Source organism: Rhamphochromis longiceps, linkage group LG12 (genome assembly GCF_057381845.1).
Source record: "Rhamphochromis longiceps isolate RC_006_pf linkage group LG12, R_longiceps_female_GT1.1, whole genome shotgun sequence".
Classification (NCBI taxonomy): domain Eukaryota; kingdom Metazoa; phylum Chordata; class Actinopteri; order Cichliformes; family Cichlidae; genus Rhamphochromis; species Rhamphochromis longiceps.
In genome coordinates this window covers 10,065,599-10,071,809 of record NC_140568.1, presented here as the reverse complement: position 1 = coordinate 10,071,809, position 6,211 = coordinate 10,065,599, and the positions used below count along the sequence as shown (strand labels likewise).

At 44.5% G+C, this 6,211-nt stretch overlaps 1 long non-coding RNA gene across 1 annotated transcript; it reads right to left on the bottom strand.

Annotated features, from left to right (window-relative positions):
* Positions 1-1,868: 1,868 nt before the first annotated feature.
* Positions 1,869-4,124, bottom strand: LOC146656904 (uncharacterized). The gene is made up of 3 exons (XR_014914190.1): positions 3,221-4,124; positions 2,238-2,272; positions 1,869-2,001 (listed from the first exon to the last, which is right to left on the bottom strand). It is a non-coding gene; the product is annotated as an uncharacterized LOC146656904 (long non-coding RNA).
* Between the last annotated feature and the right edge of the window lie 2,087 nt (positions 4,125-6,211).

The window sequence follows — 6,211 nt, the reverse complement described above, 5'->3', positions numbered from 1 at the left end:
GGTGCCCCCTCCTTCTGACAGGAACTTCCTACAGACCAGGTATGAAGGATGCCTGAGTGGACATACAAAACTCACAAGTTCCTGGCTCTCACGGCTCCTATGCAGAGGGTTAGTCGAAGACGGAGGGGCATCGCGAGGGGCGTCGGGGGACGGGGGATTGTGCCTCACTGCCCTCCCCTTCTCCAAGAAACCCGTCTTCAACAGAGTCGAGAGAGCCGGGAACTTGTGAGGTGTGCATGTCCTGGTGAGCCTCCACCTTTTATAGGTGGGTGCAGCCTCGACTGTACAGAGACAGACCAGACCAGCTGCACCACACAGACACTTCAAACCTAATCTGAGTACAAAACACACACACACACACACACACACACACATTCATATTACCATTAAAAAAACTGGGTTCCTTTACAATGTCAGAAGGAGGAAGGCACTAAGGCACCGCCTTCCGCCCCTCGACGCCCTCGCGGTGCCCCCTCCTTCTGACAGGAACTTCCTACAGACCAGGTATGAAGGATGCCTGAGTGGACATACAAAACTCACAAGTTCCTGGCTCTCACGGCTCCTATGCAGAGGGTTAGTCGAAGACGGAGGGGCATCGCGAGGGGCGTCGGGGGACGGGGGACTGTGCCTCACTGCCCTCCCCTTCTCCAAGAAACCCGTCTTCAACAGAGTCGAGAGAGCCGGGAACTTGTGAGGTGTGCATGTCCTGGCGAGCCTCCACCTTTTATAGGTGGGTGCAGCCTCGACTGTACAGAGACAGACCAGACCAGCTGCACCACACAGACACTTCAAACCTAATATGAGGACAAAAAACACATACATACATACATACACACAGACACAGACACACACACACACACACAGACACAAACATCTTACCATTAAAAAAAAAATAGGGTTCCTTTACAATGTCAGAAGGAGGAAGGCACTAAGGCACCGCCTTCCGCCCCTCGACGCCCTCGCGGTGCCCCCTCCTTCTGACAGGAACTTCCTACAGACCAGGTATGAAGGATGCCTGAGTGGACATACAAAACTCACAAGTTCCTGGCTCTCACGGCTCCTATGCAGAGGGTTAGTCGAAGACGGAGGGGCATCGCGAGGGGCGTCGGGGGACGGGGGATTGTGCCTCACTGCCCTCCCCTTCTCCAAGAAACCCGTCTTCAACAGAGTCGAGAGAGCCGGGAACTTGTGAGGTGTGCATGTCCTGGTGAGCCTCCACCTTTTATAGGTGGGTGCAGCCTCGACTGTACAGAGACAGACCAGACCAGCTGCACCACACAGACACTTCAAACCTAATCTGAGTACAAAACACACACACACACACACACACACACACACACACACACACACACACACACACACACACACACACACACACACACACACACACACACACCTTACCATTAAAAAAAATAGGGTTCCTTTACAATGTCAGAAGGAGGAAGGCACTAAGGCACCGCCTTCCGCCCCTCGACGCCCTCGCGGTGCCCCCTCCTTCTGACAGGAACTTCCTACAGACCAGGTATGAAGGATGCCTGAGTGGACATACAAAACTCACAAGTTCCTGGCTCTCACAGCTCCTATGCAGAGGGTTAGTCGAAGACGGAGGGGCATCGCGAGGGGCGTCGGGGGACGGGGGACTGTGCCTCACTGCCCTCCCCTTCTCCAAGAAACCCGTCTTCAACAGAGTCGAGAGAGCCGGGAACTTGTGAGGTGTGCATGTCCTGGTGAGCCTCCACCTTTTATAGGTGGGTGCAGCCTCGACTGTACAGAGACAGACCAGACCAGCTGCACCACACAGACACTTCAAACCTAATCTGAGTACAACACACACACACACACACACACACACACACACACACACACACACACACACACACGAAGCGCTGCCTGAGGAAAGCGGGGAGGATCATCAAGGACTCCAGTCACCCCAGCCATAAACTGTTCCGACTACTTCCCACAGGAAGGAGGTTCTGCAGCATCCGGTCCCGTACCAGCAGACTGAGAGACAGATTTTTCCATCAGGCCATCAGACTGCTGAACACTTCATAGACACCTCAGCTTCACAACTGGAACTTCAACATTAATTTCACTCACATGTACTGTACCAATGTACCTGCACATGTGATGTGAAAATAAAAGTGATTTGATTTGATTTGACATGTATATTCAAACCTCAAGGACAAAAACCAGAGGACAAAAACTACAAGAACAATATAAATATGGAGAAAACTAACCTTAGAAACATGCAGGGTGACCGGAGACAGCAGCACTGCAGACATGAGGACAGGCAGACAGTTAAGGCTGTGTGAGAGTCAAGTTCACTCCTATATATGACCTCCTATCGCAGAATGCGTTACTGTGACAACGCAGGCTTTGTGCTTTGAAGTGTGGTGATTGGTGACGTCATTGGAACGGCCTGTGATCTTACGTCACACTAGCCCGGATCAATTTGAAAAAGGCGTTTTTGTCTGAAAATGCTCGTGTCCAAACTACCGTTTTCACAGAGTTGTGTGTCCACATTGAAACGGCCGAAAACGCTTACGTTCCAGTACTGCGCATGCGTGAAACGCAAGGTGACTGGACCTGCCTCATTTCTGTCTGCCGTTTATTTACTTTCCGGCTCTTTGAAACGTGCAGGAAAATGAAAAGGAAAAGCGACGAGTTTTTTAAATGGACTAACAATGAGGTGGAGTTGTTGCTGCAAGTAATACAAAAGTACAAAGTTGCAAAAGCGATTGAGAATTAAAGAATTTGAAGAAAAGCTATCTGCTATCTTTGTGTTTTGCAGCAGAGAAAAAATATAGTTTATGTCAATAAAGCCTTTGATCCGGAGAAGAAAAGGATGTCAGGAGGGGACCTGGATCTGTGTGTTTACGCCTGCGTGTTCTGACGCCATGACATCTTGAAGATGCCGTTACCACAGAAACTGATTTTTGGGCATTTTACAAATTTTAGTCCATTAAGCTATTTTTAACCATTTCATTTTAAAGAAAAGTGTCAAATTTGATGCCTTCAAATCAAAGTAACACCTTTTTTCATATTCATACACCAGTCGTTAATAATTTCTACACCTCTCCCGGAAAATTTAAAACATACAAACAATTTACGGGAAACAATCTTGGAATACACATATTTGATCACGTTAGAACTTGATATTCACACTGGAACTTGTTAAATTATTACAGTAATTTACATTTAAAGAAATTTTCAAACGTACCTGCAGCGAAGTCCAGGTGACAGTCGGGGAGTCCGGGTCCACGGCGAGCCATCTTCAAACTTGAAAAACAAAAACAAGTACAAACGATCCACAGATGAAGTACTTGTTGTGCTCTCAAATTAAATCCGCTTTTAGTAAAATGTTTTGCAAAACTTAGCTTTCCACAGGCTGAGGTTGGAGCAGGTCGAAACAAGTCCACGAGCAAGTGTAAACGGACGTTTGGAACCTTGTGCAGCATTTAAATACCCTCGGCGACCATGGTTACGGTTGTCAACGTGTACACGTGCACGTGATAGAACTATCCGATTGTTCAGTCTGACGTCACTAGCCGTGTCTGGGTCTAAACTCCGCTGCAGGTCCATATATCAAACGATCACTATGGCATTACTGAGAGTTGAAAAACTGTCTAAAGTCTTTCATCTTTAATAAAATGATCAGCGTTCTGCTCTACCAGGTGTAACAATTGAGTTTAACATCCAGGCATCCATGAAAACGGAATTTATGACATTTAACGGAGTTAGAAGTTAGCAGGGAGTTAGCTCGCTAGCTTCTATCTAAATACAATATAACATGTCCTGACTGCGGGGTTTTGGAAACAAGTTAAAACGTACAGCTCTGCTATCACTTCCAACATAAATGAAGACAGAAAACTAAACAGCAGTGACGTTTGTCGCGCGGGAGCCTGGGATTGTTTAGCTAAACGGCCTAAACCGTTTCCCATTCATTCTCTATGGTAGTGCTAAACCACTACGGATGTAATATATTTTTGGCCACTACGGTCTTCCGGCGCTGTAACGAGTTTGAGATGCGGCGGCACTTTTAAAAAATCTCCTCTTTTACGTTTCGGGAGAGAAAACAAGTAACTCAACGCTCGCAACACATCCCAACGCTCCTCATTCATTGATCAAAGGTAAGAAACGTCGTTTGAAATAACAGTAAACCAAACAGAATACATTTACAGGTGTATATTACAGGTAATAGGCGTGTTGCGATTGCATTTACGAAGCATCCATCGCTCAGTTAAAGACGGTGGGAGTTTATCTGCTGTTGTAAAGTGGCACGGTAAAAAATGAATGAACGTGATCCTTAAATAAATTACGTGTTTCATTGACGTGTTTTGCCATTAAATAAACTTTGTAGGTTTCCGACTGCTGTGACACTGACATTACTATAATGTGGTACAATTAAATAACCAATAAGTGTCTTGTTATGAGATGACATGCTAAATGACTGAACCTGCTTTAAAAGAAAATGTATTGCTTTCATGTTGTAATGGTCAGTCACCTTATCAATGCGAAAATCTGTTTTGATATCTCTAACATGAGCAATGCCCACTCGTGTATGAATAAACACGATAGCTTAAATACATATATGTTGTTAATCTACCAGCAATTCTTATGTGCCATGACTACTAAGCAGTTACCACAAATTTTGCAGATATGCCAATAATCATTCAACCATGAAAGGTTTTTATTTACAGACAGAACAGTTTGTTATACCTGGAGGAAAAAACACTTTTATCCCAAATGTTGTCAATGTTCTTTCAAATTGAGTCTCGTTATTGTTCTCCTGCATCCTGCTGTGTAAACCCAGCAGCAAGATTATAACCTGAAATGTCTTTGTTTGTGTTTGGAATCAATTTTGTTTAATATAATTGTTTATTTTTTCACTGCTTGTCAAGATGCAGAAGAAAGTTGCGCCATATCCAGGGAAAATCTCTGTGGTTGTTCCGCAAGGGGCCACTTGGATACCTTCTCCAGGACCCGTCAAAAGAAGCTCGACGGATTAAAAATGACCCCAAACTGCAGGACAAGTCTGCACCTGTGAGGGATGATGTTGTACATCAGAATGCTCTGACTGTCATCTATCAGAGAGGAGGGGATGAGTCTGACATGAAGGAAGTGCAGGGAGAGTACATTCTGCAGTTTGGAAAGTATAAAGGGAAATCTTTCCGGTGGCTTCTGGGGAATGATGTCGGGTACACCATGTACCTGATCAAAGATCTCCAGAAGGAAGAGGCTGCAGGGACCTCTGTGGAAGAAGGGCATGGCAAGGAGAGCTTGCATTCATTTGTACAGTATGCCCTCAGCTTTACAGAGATAAAGACTCTTCTGAACTGCAAGACCAGCAGAGTGAGTGTTGCTGCAGAAGCCTCTGAGGATGATCAGCTGGTTGGCTTTGGCTCACGAGCCAAGAGCACCTGGAAGGAGATTCAGGAGTCTCCTTTCTACGAGGCAGAGAGACAAAGATGGGTGGAAGAAAAGAGGAAATAGGGGAGAAACTGTTGATATTGTACATAAGATAGTTTTGTTCTACTTTTGTAATGTTTATTTTGTTTATATAAATAAAAACTGATTGTAAATATAAAAATGTGAATAAATTGTGTTCTGTAAAAATAGCAGCACAGCTCTCTTCTTTATAACCTCTTAGAGTTCACCTGTATGTTTATATACCTGTGTGTGCTCACCATCAGGTAATCAGTTTTAAAAAGCTATGAGTGCAGCCCTGAAAGCTTACATATTATTTCTAAATCACTTCATGTAATGATAACAAGCCATCCTTTCTCTAGTGGGGTCTCACAGCTTTTATCTTTATAATCTTTCTGGTTGATTTGTAATATTAGAAACATGACTGCTGTCTTTTATCTGTGTGACTATACAGCCTGTTTCAGACATGACAACCAGACAGTGTCTGAAGTTATCTTTAATACATGCAACACAGCTGGAGATAGTCCAGACACTTTCTCACTTCTGATGATAATATTTTTGGTTTAGGTATTGTTGCTTTCTGGCTTGAAGCTTATCTACAAAAGCAGTTCAATAAGGAGAGATCATGTGGAAAAACCGAACATGATTTATTGAGATACAGAAATAAATGTAACTGTTAGGCAGTTAGACTCCAATGACCCATCATAGCAGAAGAAATCTCAGCAGTGACAGGATTTTGCATAAGCCACACCCCAGAGTCAAAATGCTGGTAGTGATGAAGATG